This window comes from Pavona decussata, unplaced genomic scaffold, assembly GCF_977016875.1.
Source record: "Pavona decussata unplaced genomic scaffold, jaPavDecu1.1 SCAFFOLD_46, whole genome shotgun sequence".
Taxonomy (NCBI): domain Eukaryota; kingdom Metazoa; phylum Cnidaria; class Anthozoa; order Scleractinia; family Agariciidae; genus Pavona; species Pavona decussata.
The window spans coordinates 675104-691751 of NW_028145468.1; the positions used below are offsets into that span (position 1 = coordinate 675104).

General features: G+C 41.5%; 1 protein-coding gene and 1 pseudogene across 2 annotated transcripts in view; both read left to right on the forward strand.

Moving 5' to 3' along the window:
- LOC146482339 (uncharacterized) overlaps window positions 1-13924 on the forward strand; it is a 35909-nt pseudogene extending 21985 nt beyond the window's left edge.
- LOC146482340 (uncharacterized) overlaps window positions 3162-16648 on the forward strand; it is a 47677-nt gene continuing 34190 nt past the window's right edge. For both annotated transcript variants that reach the window (XR_014864122.1, XM_085107174.1), the window contains exon 1: window positions 3162-3838. The gene's annotated coding sequence lies outside the window, so the exon portion shown is untranslated. The remainder of the gene's footprint in view (window positions 3839-16648) is intronic.

Genomic DNA, 16648 nt, shown 5'->3' on the forward strand with positions numbered 1-16648 from the left:
CACGTAAACGCGATGCTAAATCTCTCTACTATTAAAATATTTGCGTGTATAAGTTACGCTGGTTCCATACGACTTAGTTCTCCGTGACAATTTTTTTGACAGTTTTTACTTGTTTGTGCGTGAGAGGTCAGTGAAAAGTTTTCCCTAAAGATTTTTCGGGTGCTGGCCGCAACACTGTCTTTTTCACACGAGCAAGTGTTACTTAAAAGGTTTTCTAAAATTTTTTCTTTGATCTCATGCAAAGAGTGAACGTGTTTATAACAAGTTATATTTGTCAGTGTAATCGACTGAAGAGGCTCGTTCAAGTTTCTTTTGTTGGCTGCTACAAGCAAGTCAGCATCTCCCTAGCTCGATACCTGTCTCTTGACGAATCTTATTGTTTAAGAATTGGCATGCCAGATTTTCAACAAAGATACTTGTCAATAAAAAAACGTTTTTTAAATTTTGTCGTATGCACGTGCGTAAAAACAAAACTTATTGCATAAAACAAATGTTCGAATTATCAACAGAGTTGATAACTTAAGGTTCATTGGTCATTGTAAGGAGTTCGGAGTGCTGACGTTTCGAGTGTTAGCCCTTCTTTCGACGAAGGGCTAACACTCCAAACGTCAGCACTCAAATCTCTTTACGGTGACCAATATTCCTTTAGTTATCAACTCTGTTGATACAACCAAGCATTTGTTTCTACTCCCCCACCGAAGCAGCAACGCAGTTTCTTTAGAAACTAACCCCCTTACGATATAAAAGTCTTGACAAGTAAAACGTACAGTTCATTCTAGAGGCAAGTTTTGCCCATTAAGTGAATTCCGTTTTGTAAGTGCGTTGGAACGAGTTGGCAAGCACTTGACGCATCTTATGGAAAACGCGAAAAAACATTTGTCATATAAAGCATTGTCAAAGCCATTGCGCTTACCCCATTCATTTATTAACCACTTATATGTTCAGCTTGTTCATTATATTTTTGTCATTCCTACTCAAGCCATGTAGATTTCGAGCCTCTTGGCAAAATATCGGCAAAGATTAAATCTTCTCTGCCTCTTTTCTGCCATCTGTCAGTTGTACTAGCATTGCAGTTAAGTTTTAACTCTCATTCTGAGTGACTTCTTGTAAAAGCATCCCTCTTCGTTAAAAAGGTGAGCCGGAAAGAACAAGTGCTACGGTTTGTTTCTTTGCGTCGTGAGGTTCCCTGCATCCGAAGGCCACTCAATGCAATAAAATAAACGTTACGGGTAAAAACAGGTTTACTTAGCAACATTTTCAATGCTTGAGATCCTCATTCTTTTGCTAAAGTTAGTAAACGCCAAAAAGGTAGGTGACAGGTGCCAAGGGTTTTATACACAAATTCCAACAAATGGCGGTTTCCCGGGAAGTCGTCCACTATAAAGCTATCGTAATATGATATATTTTGTAGGGTCATTTTGGTGGCGGATCAAAGGTTAGGGGGGGGGGGGGGGGGCTGGGTCCGCTACTTTAAAACGAGAAGTTTTCATAAGGATTAAATCACAAGCGAATATGGAATTATTCCAATTGCGGCTGATTTAGCTGTAGGTTTTTTGGATATAATTAGAAGGAAAAATGTCGTTTTCCTTAAGAACAAACAAATGCTGAAGTCGCGGTCACATGACTGTCTCTTCTCTTAAACATTTTAGTTGTTTGGAATAAACGGAGTACAAGCTGTGTTTTTCAGAGGCCTTATTCATATCCACGCAGGTCTGATCTTGTCCCGTGAGATCGCAAGTTTACGACAAACGGCAGAATTGACCGAGGACCTCGTGATTATGTTTACCCTATATTTGCCGCTCGCTGTTTTCAGTTTCTCAGTAAAATTGAGTAGTTTTACCTTAGTATCAAAGGCCGGAATTATTTTGTACTTTTCTCATCTATGTATTCACTTTTTCAAGAAAAGATAAACGTGAATCTCAGGTTTGCCGTTTGCCGTAAACGCGACTCTTACTCTCCCTACTATATAAAATAGTGTCATTTCCCTCGTCAGAGAAGGAGACGTTTGTATTGAGGTTATTTGTAATGTTGTGTCTTTATAATTTTTTTAGAACATTGGGCTTTTTTTATTTTTTCGTTTTCTTCCTAAGAAATCTAACAAGTCTGAGAGTATTACCGAACATTTTCGGGTTATTTCTCTTCTCAGGTTCTGCTTTTCACTGTTACATAAGCTTTACTAGAATTTCCGGTAAAAAGAAAATTGACTAAAAAAGAGGAGTGGCTCCACATAACTAACCTACTGAGTTCTTTACCAGTGTAACCGGAACCGAAGTATGCTTCTTAATGTGACCTCATTTAATTTAATTCAAATTGCACAAGCTAATGGGTCACACTGGTGTGTTACCACTAGGCTATTCTTATTGTTATTAAGGGTGCGTTCGATTGACCCTATTACGGAATAGGAATACGTACAATGATGACAGGAAATCCCCCATAAGAGGTTTTTGGAGTCGAGCCTCCCCTAAACAGACACCTTTGGGGCCAGAACAAGTGTCCGCTTAAGAGAGGTGACCGCTTATAGGAGGTTAAAAAGGCTAAAAATTTAGTGTTTGTAGGTAGCTGAGAACATGACCAAGTGTGTTCTTACGAGAGGTGTCCGCCTACGGAAGGTGTCCGTTAGCGGAGGTTTACAATACAACACAATATTTATTTCTACTGGAGTACAAAGTCGCTCTTTAGATCATGTGTTGGGCGAATGTTTGCAGAAATGTCTTCCCAAATGTACTTAAAGAGAGAAATCTAAGTACTGTTTCGCTTATTTTCATTCCGGAATACAGTCAATCGAACGCAGTCTAAGAATTTTTTTTTTTATTTAGTCTAAGAATTTACATGAATCGTTTTTTAAAGCGTTTTCTAAAATTATGTGCTCAAAGAATTTCGACATAGCATTAAACTTTAATGGCCATTTTCAATCTCAGTATAGTTTTTTCTTTTTTTTCTGTCACCAGGAATACTGAAATGTCTGGGTTTCAGGAAAGTTTAATAAAGAAAACCTATGTTTCCAGGACAGCTTTTCATTTCATTGTTTCTTCAATTAACCACAACCTTCCTTCCTTCCTTCCTTCCTGCCTTCCTTCCTTTCTTCCTTCTTTCCTTCCTTCATTCGTTCGTTCGTTCCTTCGGTCAGTCAATGTCACTCATCCGTTCGTTCATGCGCTCGTTCGTTCTTCCTTCATTCATTACGTGATCAATGTAACACTGATCTTGTTAACGTTTCAGGTCCATTATTTTTCCCAAATGCGGTAATCAGGAATTGGATAAAGATTTTGCCTGGCACTTAACTTCTTTGTCTTCTCTAAACGCTAAACGCAGTAACTATGATGCATAAAGTTGTTGACTGCGTGCATTCAACAGAGAAATGTGTAGCGTGACATGGTTGTACTGTAGAACAGACAACAAGACTTTGCCCTTGTCATGTCTAGGAAATATCGCCATTTCGTGCTGCACGCTGAGTAAGAAGAACGTCACGCTATCTGTCACGTGAACATAGTAGTCCCTCGCGAGACTCTACCGCAATAATAAAGGTTCTAAATTATGCGATTTTCACAGTTCAAGGAACTCTTTATGAGATCTGGCTTTCTAACAAGCTCGCGGAATTTCAGCAAACAAGTAGTGGTGCAAAAAGATGTCGCAGCGAAGCGTTGACATGTGTCATGATTAAAATCGCGTGATCTGAACACGTGATGACTGAAAATAGACGAATACGTCATGACTTGCAGTCGAAAGTGAAATATCCGCATTGATCATTTTCAATCGAAGAGTTCTCTTCTGTACAATTCTGATAACTGGTGATTGTTGATTTAGTTTACTCTGAATCTGAGTGGAAACTTAGCAAAGGGTGAGTATTCTTTATTACTGGCTTTGGTTTCGCTTCAGTATGGCTGGCTGTCGTTCCATGTAATCTACTAAATTTCGAACCTAAGTTGGAAATTTGCATCTGTTTATTGAAGGTTTATTATATCAATCATGCTGCTTAAGATGGGACCGAAAACAAATCGTTTCCTTTGATTCATTCGTCCACTTCGGTATAGAACTTGGCGACGGTACACTTTAGAGTCGAAACAAGAACGAGTCATGAAACTTTTTCTTAAACTTCGGAGTATGTAAATGAAATCATGTCTGGTGTCAGTTGATCATTACCATTCAACTGAAAACTATTGTACTACTAGTGTAGTACTGATTATCTGTTGCTGTTTGTATTTTACCTTTGGTTTCTGAACGGAAACATCCTAATATTTCTTGTTCTACTAAGAATGTCTCAATGTAGTAAATGTTGGGGTGTCGAGAAAACGAAAGCGGAAATTGAATAGCGTCACGAGGACGTGTCGCCTTCGTACAGACGTCTCCTATTTCAACCTTTGTGACGCTCTGAAAAGTGCAATAGGAGACGTCTGCAAAGCTTCTGCAAGCATTCCAGAGGACGTGTCGTGACACAACAAGCGAAACTGGTGTCTCTTTAAAGCCGTCGGTTTGGGCTCGTCACGCAACGAGCTCGTGTTGGAGGAAGCGCGTTGCGTGAAGAGCCCAAACGAAGGCTGTGAAGGAGACTAGAGTGGTAAGTGACTACAACATTTGGAGCTTCCGCGGGCAACTGATTTTGAAGTGAATTTTAAAAGCTCATCCAGTGGAATTTCCCAGTTGCCATATATAATCCTCTTATATTCGAGAGACACTGATTTTACAGCCACAACAGCAATTTTGCCCTCTTTCGTTTCTCAAAATCTGACATTCCTTCCATGCAAAAAGGAAGGGCTGTCTATTGTCAACAATGGAGGAAACGCTAAAACCTTGAATTGAGCATGCGTAGATCAGAGGCACAGAAACCACATAGGCATATATGCACGTCTGTTCCCTTCTACAAAATATGAAAATGGTTCCAAAACATAAATGAATTAAAATAACCAAATAATCTTAGAATCTTTAGAAGATCTTCAGAAGATTTTTCTTGACTGCAACTCGAGCGATGAATTTAGCGAGACAGAGCAAGAGATATCCTGTTTTAATCAGGTTATACTGGCTGCTTAAAAAGTCAACATAAGAAGGTTAGCATTGGTATAGCCTCCCTCGCAGACCGTCTTTTGGCTCGTCACGCAATCTTTACTTCCAACCGTTGGTTCGTTGGGAGGAAAGATTGCGTGACGAGCCACAAGAGAGGCTAACCTTGGTAAGGTCCTCACTGATTTAGCAAATGTTAAAGACGGGTGTTTCTCTCTTTGCCCTTTTCCGGCCTCAGAACACGAACGGGTGGAATTCTGTAAATCGTTGGACTGCAAAACAGCAGTATTTCTGCGTTTGGTCGAAATACGAGGTCTCGAAAAGCGAAAAGCGAGGGTGGAAACGTAGAGTGAGACTGGGGAGAGACGTAGCCTGAGTATCAGGCTTTTCGGGGGGGGGGGGGGGAGAGGGGGAAGAGAGGAAGGGGAAAAGGGAAGAAAAGCCTGACACAAAAGCATTGAGACGAGTATTCCGCCCCCTCGATGAGCATGACGCTTCGCCGTAAATACAGTCGAACCTGTATATAACGGCCACCCTCGGGACTTGAGGAACTGGCCGTTTAATCGCTTAATACAGGATCACTAAAAATACTCACTGGGCGTTGTCTAATGTCAATTTTAATGGTGTATCATACAATAACATTTTATGCAAGAAAACAATAGGACAATCAACACTCTTTCAAGAGATCAATACTTTAAACAAAGTTCAGTGCCAACTTGTAACTTAATGGTATAATATACGTAACATTGTGTAAAAGCGCTGTGCAATAAATTTTCCTCTACTCTTGTACGGTGTACAGTACTGTATTTCTAACTCACTTACTTACGTGACTTGCAGTTCACAACAAAATATCTCATTCCGTCATTTCATAGTTGTTACGATCGAAGTGGAGTTATAACGGTAATGTTGCTAATTAAAAGTAACAATATATATAACAAAATTCTTCAAGTTAAAATAAGAATAGGGTAAGAATTACGGTGACTTAAACAAGCGGGACACGTGCATTTGGCACCTCAGAATTTGAAACTTTTGTTTGTAGAGCAAGTCGTTGACTGCCGGCACTCCCAGCGACAATTCCTGTTATCCATGGCACTATGCATATGGCTTTTCCATTCAAGGGCGGCCGCTTAATACAGGTAAAAATAACAAAGAAAGACAAACATGGGACTGCAACAGGGTGGCCGCGGCCGCTTAATAGAGGTGGCCGCCTAATACAGGTACCAAATACAGCGTTTGTATGCGGGAAAAATCGGGACTTTTAAAAGTGGCCGCTTAAGGGTGGCGGGCCGTTATATACAGGTTCGACTGTAGTAGTCAATCCAAATAACTTCCGGTCATGCAACTGTCATCGCTGCGAGAGATATGAATATTGAAGTTACACAGACAGCTCCATTGCAAAAGTCTCTCCAAACAAAATATTTTCTGTTGAGCACCACTGAGCAGAATTCTCGACTAAATACAGCTTCATTACAGGAGGAAAATACAAATCTCACATTTCAGGATGGCAAGAAGTGATGACAAAAACACAGCCGTAACTAATCAAAAGACAAATAGCCGTGATAAGAAACACAAGATCTCAGCCACGAAAACAAGTAGGCGGCCGGATAAAGATTATTAAACAGTTCAAATCCTAACTAGAGAGGCTGTACTGTCACCGGACTAGCCTGAGTATCAGGCCTTCCTAAGGGGAGGGGGGAAGGGGAGGGGGAGGGGGAGGAGAAGGGGGAGAAGAGGAAAGGAAGGCCTGACACAAAACCTTTCAGAAGCTTGTGTCGAACGTCCGAATTTTGGACGTTGGCGCTGATTGGACGAAACACAAAAGGGTACGTCACACCGCCGGAAACAAAAATTATCATGATAGACTAAACAATGCAACTGTCGCATGTTTTGTATTTTGATATCAAAGGTCATTTCTGTCATTTCTGGGTTCAAGTGCTGCGTTTATCACCTGTTGAGCAACCGTCGACCCGTTGAGGCATTTTATTTGGGTTTGGTACGTTTGGCTTGTTTCAGTCCGTCCGGTGATAGCCTGAGTATCAGGCTAAAAATAGACTGTCCGCTTTGCATGTATTAAATTCGTTTCGAATTTGCCGTTCCTCCAGCAACGGGAAATTCCCATTGGCTAAATTATGACGTGAGAAGTCAAATCATGTTTATAACACCTCATCAAAGATATTTGATGCCACGTCAAAGTGAACAAGCTTTTCGCGGACAATGGAGGACGCTGATTCGGATCTGCTCGCGAGCAGAAGGAAGCTGCTGAGTCGCTCCTTGAAACAAAAAGATGTTTTTCGTGTGCTGCCAACGGGCTTCGGTAAAAGCCTTATTTATAAACTGTTTGTTTTGGCGAAGAACAAATCAGATCAAGGAATACAGAACGGCCGACAATCATTATCATCTGTTCGCTGAAAAGCATAACGGAAGAGCAGATAGCGGCTGTTTGCGTAGTCTGAAATATCAGCCGTCTCCTCCCCCTAACCCACAGGGGGCGCTCTCTCCCGCACACCCTGTGGGTTAGGGGGAGGAAACGGCTGACATTTCAGACTACTGTTTGCGAACTTTGTTTTGACTGTGAAACGCTAACCGCTATTCGGGAGATCACCGCTTAAACAGTCTTGGACAAAACATTCAGGACTTCCTTCATTTTAAGGAGAATGTTAAAAACAGCCTTCCAATCCTTTCGACGTGAAACAACCTTCACCAAATTTCCTTGGTCGCTTCGATCATATATATATGACCGACTTCTTAGAGAAAACCGAAGCTTAAGCGGCTCTGTTCTGCCAGGAAGATCGACAGGAATATTTTCCTTCTCACCTACTGCAGTATGGGGTGGAGTTGTCAATTGATTGACACCTCAACGACATTTTTCAACCCCCTGGTCAGAACGAATTCATTATATGATGGAAAACTGACCGTCGTTCTTCTCTCGCCTCACACGCTCTGCGGGCGTGGTAGGCTCGCGCTTCGCGCGCGAGAATTCGCGCATTCACAATAAAACCCCCGACTCTTTTGCAATCTGGTTGGCTCCGAGTGCGGGCGGAATTTTTCGATCTTGTCCACGACCCCGGGCGGATTTATTGCGTAATTCATTACAAGACCTGGGACTTGTTATTTTTTTTGCGGGAGAAATAAAAATGTTATTCACCGGCCAAGGTCGGTGAGTATTGCGAAAAACTGTACCCTCTGTCTTGAGTACGGCCCTTGGCCGGCACAGTTTTTCCCAATACGGATCGGCTGATCCCTGTCCGTTGACTATGATGTATGTATGGCTGCATATGGAGCTGACGGTCGTGCCTTTTTCTAACTTGAAATTCATGCTCGTTACGTAAAATACGCTTAAATTGTAGGTCATCCAATTGTTATATTCTTGAAAAGATTATCGCGGACAAGGCCAGAAAAAGCTTTTCCGTGCCTGTTGTTTTCAAAATTTTCTACACGGGGGGCGGTTGATGCCCCCAGACCCCACCAGCCGTGCGCGCCTTTGGCGCTCAATTTTTACTCCTCTGTGTGTACACTGTGCAATGGTCTAGCTACGCCACTGTAGATCATGTTCTATTTCCGATACTTTCTCTCTCTCTTACATTTTTAAGGTTACCGTATACCTTTACAGGTGTCTCGCGTCCAAGCGATGTAGCGCGTCTGGATTAAACTGTAGACACCAGTAAACCCCTACATAAAATAAAAGCTTATAGAACTGGCTATCAAACTGTACCAAGAATTTTGAAATAAAATTAATTGCCGAATTTTTAGCACTGTTTTCTGAAATCAATATTTTCGCTTGGAGGGGACACTTTAAAGAGCTAACACTTAAAAGAAATTTGTTCATTTGCCTTCAAATTTGAACAGCAGCTAGTTTAACATATAAACAACAAAATCGTGTCAGCAAATATTTTCTTTCGAAATATTTTTTCTCCGAGAGCGACTTTTGTACGATCACTCCACATTTTTTAAATCCTATTTTGAAAATGTTCTGTCACTTTTCACTGCGATTGAATATGGCAAAACGGAGACACGTTTTTTAGCGCTTAGGGTCCGGAAACTGAGGAGCAAAAACAAAATTCGCTTTGACTTGTAGATTTTAAGAGGTGATTCGGACGGTCGCATTAAGAGGTCGTGAACAATTCGACAATTCATTTTATTTCAAAATTCTTGATACAGTTTGATAGTCTGCTTTTTCAACTTTAATTTGATAGAGGGGTTTAGGTATCTACAGTTTGAACTGGACGCCCCAAATAGCTTGGACGCGAGACATCTCGGAAGGTATACGTTAAAGATAACTTACGTTTACGCTGTCAAAACAAGCACTTACGAAAGGAGCGTCAGACCTTGAAACAAGCCACCAAGAGTCCACCACGCGTTTGCTAACAACAGAGTATTATTTTTATAGAGCTATAAGTCATTCAAGCAGAATATGGCCACTGCAACAGAATTCAGCAATGAACAACTCAACTACTTCAGGATTTGTTATATCACCACTGATGTACTAGCCGAGGGTCTCCGAACAATCTTCAAACAGGAATGGGACAACCACTACAGAACTACATTGGGGGAATGGAAGGACAAGCCAAGGGATGGATTGGATTTCTATAATAGGGAGTCTCCGCGAAACCAAAGAAGAAATGCGAAACTTCTAAACACCATGATAAACGGAAATCGAGCTGAGTGGGATTGCACCATGCTCTTTTACGCCATCTTGTACTCGGATTGTATAGGCAACAGTGTTAACGCAGTTGTCAAGTCAAATGTAGATGACCTCAGGACATTTCGTAATGAAGAATTTGCTCACATTTCACGAGGCGATCTCTCAGACCCAGAGTTTAATAATGCCATAACTAGAGTTGATGTTGCATTCCAAGCACTCGGCATCTCCACCTTGCGAATTAAGGAAATCAGAAACCAGGCAAATTTTCCAACGGAGGAGTTGACAAAGATCTTGAAAAAGGTTGACGACCTCCATCAGGAACTTCAAGAGAAAGAAGAAGAAATTCAAGAAAAAGTAGCCGAACTTCAAGAAAAAGAAGACGAAAGAAAAGTTCTTGAAGATCAGCTTCGGAATGAAGTTTCGTCATTCTGTATTCTCCCTCCCAAGCCTTCACACGACGTTGCCGGTCGAGATAATGAGGTGACTAAAATAACCCAACAGCTAAAAGAACTCAAAGAAGGCAATAAAAGCCGCTTAAGTTACCTTTACATCTCAGGGAATCCTGGAAGTGGCAAATCTCAGTTGGCCGGCCTCGTCGCAAAGAGATTTTTTCAAGAAGTCACAAACACTACATTTGTAATGACTCTTAATGCTGAAAGTCTTGACTCACTGCTAGAATCGTTTGTCTCTTTCGCTCGACTGTTGAAGTGTTCAGAATATGCAATTACAAACACCCTCAGTTCTAAGGATTCAAAGATAGAGGATAAGATCGCCAATCTCAAGACGTTAGTTAGCACAAAAGTGGAGCTCTACACGTCGTGGCTACTGGTAGTCGACAATGTTACCAGCATACCTCAAGTAAATGTTCATTTGCCAGAGCCTGGCAACGAGCAGTGGTTAGGAGGACAAATGCTGATCACAACACAGGACACTGCTTCCATCCCTTTAACAAACTCTTTCATCAGCCACATCTCAGTCAGCAAGGGTATGGAGCTTGCTGATGCCACGGCCTTATTAGCCAAGCTTTCTGGTATCACTGACAGTGAGATGGGAAAAGAAGTCGCGCGGACATTAGACTATCAACCTCTTGCTTTAGCAACTGCCGCCACATTTCTCAAACAAATTCGTGAGAGCAAAGCATCTTCAAAATATGGCTGGAAAGATTACCTGGAAAAACTAGACAAAGGTCAGCGTGCTGACACTGAGGGCCTTCTTTCTAAGACAAACGCAAGCTATCCAAAATCCATGACTGCAGCAATTACATTAGCCGTGAAAAATGTGATGTCATCAGACAAAGTCTTAAATCACACATTCAGCTTTCTTTCGCTCTGTTCACAACAACCATTAAACCTTGAAATTGTGGTCAACTACGTTCGGAATGCAGATGAGGAATTGAAGGATGACGATATGATTCGAATGCGGATTCAAAGAAGCCAACTGCTGTTAATTAAGGAGGACGATAGTGATATCTACATTCGCGTACATCAAGTTGTGCGTTATGTGATCAAATCTGAAACTCAAAACTCTTCGGATTGTGAAAATCGCAAAATCTATCACGGGGCGATTACATCATTTTATCTCTTCATAGATAATAACTCGTTAGATGACTTCGATTGTGTTGCTGACAGCAGGTCTGTTGTCCCTCATTTAAAGTCCTTATGCACAGATATTCAATCTACTTATAACAGAGACGATATAGTCCAAGTCGTCGAAAACTTGACTTTCAATATTAGACACTATCCAGATTATTTCATTAGGTTTAGCAAGATATGTGTTGACCATTACGAGTTTAACACAGCAAAAGGGTTCCTGAATGTAGCTTTAAAATTACTTCGGCATGATGGCGTCGATAGAGAAAGAGACGCTTCAAGAGTCTATTCCCTACTTGGTATTGTTCATCGTGGACTGGGTGAGTTTCACCACGCCCTACAGTACCACGAGCTTGCCCTGGTTATTCGAATACAAAAACTGGGAGCTCAACATGTCCATGTCGCCAGTTCTTATAACAACTTGGCTACTGTACTCATTGACCAAGGAGACCTGGAGAAGGCGAAGGAGTATCATGAGCGTGCCCTGGCTATTCGAATACAAAAACTGGGAGCTCAACATGTCCATGTCGCCAGTTCTTATAACAACTTGGCTACTGTACTCCGTGCCCAAGGAGACCTTAAGAAGGCGAAGGAGTATCATGAGCGTGCCCTGGCTATTCGAATACAAAAACTGGGAGCTCAACATGTCGATGTCGCCAGTTCTTATGACAACTTGGCTATTGTGCTCGGTGACCAAGGAGACCTGGAGAAGGCGAAGGAGTATCATGAGCGTGCCCTGGCTATTCGAATAGAAAAACTGGGAGCTCAACATGTCGGTATCGCCAGTTCTTATAACAACTTGGCTACTGTACTCGGTGACCAAGGAGACCTGGAGAAGGCGAAGGAGTATCATGAGCGTGCCCTGGCTATTCGAATACAAAAACTGGGAGCTCAACATGTCGATGTCGCCTGTTCTTATAACAACTTGGCTACTGTACTCCGTGTCCAAGGAGACCTGGAGAAGGCGAAGGAGTATCATGAGCGTGCCCTGGCTATTCGAATACAAAAACTGGGAAATCAACATGTCCATGTCGCCAGTTCTTATAACAACTTGGCTACTGTACTCCGTGCCCAAGGAGACCTGGAGAAGGCGAAGGAGTATCATGAGCGTGCCCTGGCTATTCGAATACAAAAACTGGGAGCTCAACATGTCGATGTCGCCAGTTCTTATAACAACTTGGCTCGTTTATTCGAAGACCAAGGAGACCTGGAGTTGGCGAAGGAATATTTTGAGCGTGCGCTTACTATTTTGATGAATAAACATGGTCCTGAGCATCGTGTTGTAGCCACTGTTCAACGCAACTTGGAACGGTTATGTAAGAAACATAAAAGTAAGAAAGTTGCAGATTGCCAATTGCTGTGACTGCGGTCAAACCATGGTTTGTACGATTTTATGAGAATAATTGGATTTTGTGTTGTAAAGTTCGGACCAGAAGTATTTAATTGCGATGGAAAACGAATGCTTCGGGATTGAATACAATTTTAAATATAAATGAAAATTTATAAAAGGATGGCCAAGCTTGTCATGATTTCTTCCGGTTTTGTTTGGCTAACTTCGAGCTTTTGAAAACTTTAATTGTAATCTAATGCATATCCCATTCTTATATATAATGCTTCGGCGTGCCACGTGAGATATGCGCTAGATGCGCCGCATACATATTAAAAGATTTTAACAGTTATTTAAAGTAATTCACGCGAGAAATTATTCTGTTGGATGATGAATTCATTCGCCGGCCCAGGCCAAGATTGAAAAGGAGCCAAGTCTCTTTGGACATGCTCCAAGCTCATCACAACAATAAAGTGTGTTTGTTGCGGTTCAGTTTTATCCTGGGTTCAATATTTTTTCCCTTTGTTTTTGCATATGAGTATAAAAGAAATAGAAATAAAAATTGAACCACAACATGTTGTTTCGTAAGCATAGTCGAGCGAAACGTTAAACATGCCAAACTGTGCGGAAACTGAAAGCCTAGTTCTCTACGATCACGCGGGTCGAGTTATCGCGCGAGGATGTGACTTCTGCGCGCTTTTGCATGTTTCGCTTCTCGCCGACTGTCACTATCAGAATATAGGAACTACTCGTAACGTTACATCACCACACACAGGTCAGTGGTTTGCGTATGAGCTCCACTCAAGTCACGTGTCTGGACAGTATGACCCTTGAGGCTGGGGGTGTGTCGTATAAAATACATAGGGCTGGGATGCTGTTTTATAGCCTTACAGTCATAGCATACAGTTTTTTTAAACGTGAACCTTTTTTTTGAAGTGTACTTGCATGCACAAGGTGCACATTAGATCAATTTAAGTTAAGTAGCACTTGTTGAAGAACTCAAATAGATTATCAAGGTGTGTTCAGTGGAGCACATATAATGAAGCCTACCAAACAAATTGTTGTCATCTGTAGTTTCTTCAAAACGTATTTTATGAAAGAAGTAAAAATTGGTCAGGTTTGTCGGTCAGTGCTTGTTGACTGACTTATAATAGGTCCGAGTCAATACTGAATGATCATTGTTTCTAATACCGCAGACGATATACGAGAAACATTAGTTTAATGGGTTTTAATGCTTTCCATTCGGTTACTTTCTTTCGTAATGATGTAATTTTTTGTTCTTCTTTAAGTTTATAAACTTGACAGTTTTACAAATATTGTAACTATCTTTTTACGATCCTGTAAATAAAGCTACTTGTTTCACAAAACATGGATACCAAAGCATTTTATAAGGCGCAGAACATACTCATTCCTCTAGACGAATAACCATAATTGTGACACCAATTCCAGGCTCTCGTGGTAGGAAAACTGAAGACTAAACCTCAAAACTTGATCTTACAAACGCCAGGAAAACTAGCGTCCCCTATTTCCTCTTAGTGATAACAAGCCGGATCTCTTCTTCAAGTTCCTCTGAAAGGAAATTATAGTTACGTCTGTGCACAGGATACAGGAAATGCTAAATTCAATTATTCAAGCTTCCGTAAAGTTTTGAACCCGTAAGGTATCAATTGAAATGTTTCGATGAAAGAAAGAAAGAAAGAAAAGAAAGAAAGAAAGAAGAAAGAAAGCTGTTTCCGTTTTTGGACAAAATTAGCATTATTTGTTTCGTTCAGAAAATTTTGAGTAGTTACTCATAGAGGTGATAGGTTTTCTAAACTGTTAGTTTTTTAAAATCTGTACCCATTACTCAGCGGTTTAATGACGACATTTATATCACCTGTTATCAGCTGATAAAAATTTCGAGAGGCTCCTCCCGCAATTCTTGCCACTCAGACCGTGGCCTGAGTGGCCTACACTCAGGCGTTTATATAGAAATCTGGATTAATAAGCCCTGTGCTAAGCAAGTTCAAAAGCTGTTAAACAACAAGAGTAAAGCACAGAATATCGAGGACTCATTTATAGGGGGTTGAATCGACCTTCTCTGAGTTCGCAAATTACACTGCATTTAATTGCATTCAAACAATCGTTCGCCTACTCAAGTTGGTGGTCAACCATTTATCCATTTATAGGTCTTTATAAGCAATTCCGAAAGCATCAGTATGTCAGTCGTTCGACCTCTTTAAGCCTACAACCTCAGTTGAAAATAAACGAAGAAGCATGAACCTTGGGGAATAGTTCTACATAGTTTGGAATTACTGAGTGAGTCAATGACCATGGTTGGCTGAAGGCCGGGAAATGAATATGTAAACCAAGTGGGAAACAGGTCATTCATGCAGCGAAATGCTTATCTGATGATATATCAAAAACTAAATCAACAGCACCTCGAGTAGTTTACAGTGTAAAGACGTTAAGTTCGAAATTGGTTTCCAATATATTTGGATCATTAAAATCATGTTGAATATATATCTTATCACAAACAAACATTCTCAGAGGTGCTCGGATTGGACGCGAATCAGGCCATACGCCTGTCGTTATGTACCTTGGTGACGTAACAATTGTCACGAGCATAAGAACACCCATTTCATAAACAAGTTGATCTTGGTCTGAGGTGCTTATTGAAGTCTGAGATTGAGGAGGCCTTGGGCAGAGGTGGGACGTCAGCAAGTTTCCAAGCAATAGGGACTTTGCATTCGAGAAAAGAGCAGTGTAAGATGTCAGCGATGGGAACGGCAGGGATATCGGCGTATGTTTTTAGGACCCAGTTTGGTAAATCGTCAGGACCGCCAGCGCGAGAGTTTTTAATGACGTGGTGCCCTGGCGACCATGTATTGATTTACAGAAATAGGCTCGTCGTCGTCAGCTGTATCCACACGTACACTGTCGGACAGGAGCATGTTGTTTTATTGAATTCAGTTCCAGTAGAGAGATTTGGCATCGCGTATACGTGAGACACGAACGGCAAAAATGACCACGCGACCACGATTTACCCGCCATTTTTCGCGTTTGCCAGTTGCCGGTTGCTGTTTCTACTGACGTGAAAACAGGCTATTCCCCGTTTACCGTCTACGTCAGCACTACGTAAGTATTTCTTCCTTTTTTCTTATACATATTATAAGTAGTTGATTGTTGGAAAAAAAGTACCCCAATAATTTTTTCCGGCAACTTCTACTAGGGCAAATTAGGTTTCATGTTTAAAAATCCTTTATAACTCACTCCTTACCGCACTTTTCTTCATGAGCTCGCCACAGTAAATCGCAAAACATCGAAACTCACAAAATCCCAGCTGAAGTCAAAAGGTTCACGCTACTTTACGTGAAACGTAAAACACATAAACCAGGGCCGTAGCCAGAAAAAAATAATGACTGAGGCAATATCCATGGTTTAATTCCCGGCTTAGCAATTTAGGGTCTTTATGATGATTACGTTTAAACAAAACACTGGGATCAAACCTTATTTGACAAAAATTCCGCTAAGAGCCCTTAAGGTCATCTAGATCTAGAGATCGAGGTGAATTTTTTTTTTTTGGGGGGGGAGGGGGCTATTTAAATGCTACTTTATGGACTCTGTGCTCTTGTATGCGGCTGTTTAATGTGTTTGTTGGCTGTTTGTTTCTATAGGAAGGCTTTAGATAACAACGACCTAAACCAGGTTTGCTGACCAGAGATCTCGTGAAAAGAAGGGTTTATGGGGGGGGGGGGGGGGGGGGGCAGGCTCATGAAACTTGGTCTCGGCCGTTCTCATTTGAGGATTTTCATTTCTAAATGGCAACGAAGTTAGCTGTTAAATGCCAGTGCGATTCGCCTCTGCCCGCTAGCATGCCACCGCTGTAGAGGCTCGAGCGAGTCCACAGGGATTTCGCTGTGGACATAGGCTAATGCAAGGCCATTCAGCCTGTTAGAGCCCATCGATTAACGGCACCAGGTCTTCAACCTGTGGAGAGGGCTCAACCTGCGCTCGCACGAACAGCTTCCTGTACTTAGTGGTGCTGCCGCCTGTCCGGTTTTTGCCTCTACAATTAACTTCTTTCCGACCATCTCCGGTGGCTTTTTCACTGAC